Source organism: Phytophthora infestans, genomic scaffold, assembly GCF_000142945.1.
Source record: "Phytophthora infestans T30-4 supercont1.7 genomic scaffold, whole genome shotgun sequence".
Classification (NCBI taxonomy): domain Eukaryota; phylum Oomycota; class Peronosporomycetes; order Peronosporales; family Peronosporaceae; genus Phytophthora; species Phytophthora infestans.
In genome coordinates, this window is record NW_003303752.1 from 3536239 (window position 1) to 3537309 (window position 1071).

Below are 1071 nucleotides of genomic sequence, written 5' to 3' on the forward strand. Positions count from 1 at the left end.
GCCTCGCAATGCTTGCAAGTAGGGCCCACCTTTTTGGCAAACGGTGAGTCTCTCTAGCACAAAAAATATTGTTTTTAACCAATTACCTTCGTCCCAAATATTAGCCAATTAGCACGGTAATAAAAGGCTGGTATTTTATTATTAGGCAAAATATTAAAATGTTTTAAAATATTACTATTTGGCTTAGCTTTAATATATTATTATCAGATTTCCAAACAAATACATACTTTACATGCAATAGAAACTGACAAAAACAATTATCTATCGTGCGCGCATGCATTCGTCGGGTACGGTGCACGGGAGCAGATACCGCAATGACCGTGCAGCCGCGCGCCTTCATTGCACGGTGGCAGTGGTGAGTGCCAGGTGAAGTAAAAAAGATATATATATTCGCAAAGTCCCTACAAAAAGCGCTGGTCGTGAAGCCTGCTTTAATATTAAAAAATAATATTGTCTCTACTTAAGAAAGTCTGTGGAAAATAGCATCGCCGAGCTCTTACAATTGCGGCCTGTGAAGCTTATATTAGTAATATTAATACTATTAATAATGTCTTTACTTTGAAAAGTGTGTGGAAAATAACATCCCTGAGCTCTTACAAAATACTGGTCTGTGAAGTCTACACTAAAAATAATATAATATTCTCTATGTGAGATGTGTGCAGAGCTCTTAGAAAATAAAGTGGTTAGTGTACCCGATTAGCAGTACATACGACAGGTTTTGCGTAGCTGAACGCAATAATCAAGTATCTCCTGGCTGTTTGCATCCAATCGATGTGTTTCGTGCTCGGCAAAACTGTTTAGCTTACGTCCAATCGCGAGGGCGATAGACGGTCTGATCGTGCGACAGATCCAGTCAGTGTCGCAGGTCGGCAGGTATTGCCCAATCAGGGCGCGAGTTAATTGTGTCACGCTTTTGGATATAATTGTAATTTTAGCATAGTTAGGTCGAGTCAGAAAGATAGGCGCGGTCGGTAGGATAGGAGGAAACTGTATAAGACAGGCCGAGTGTAGCCATGCGAAAAGGCAGGAAAAAGCAGCAAGACGGGGAATGCGACGGACTGACGGACGGAC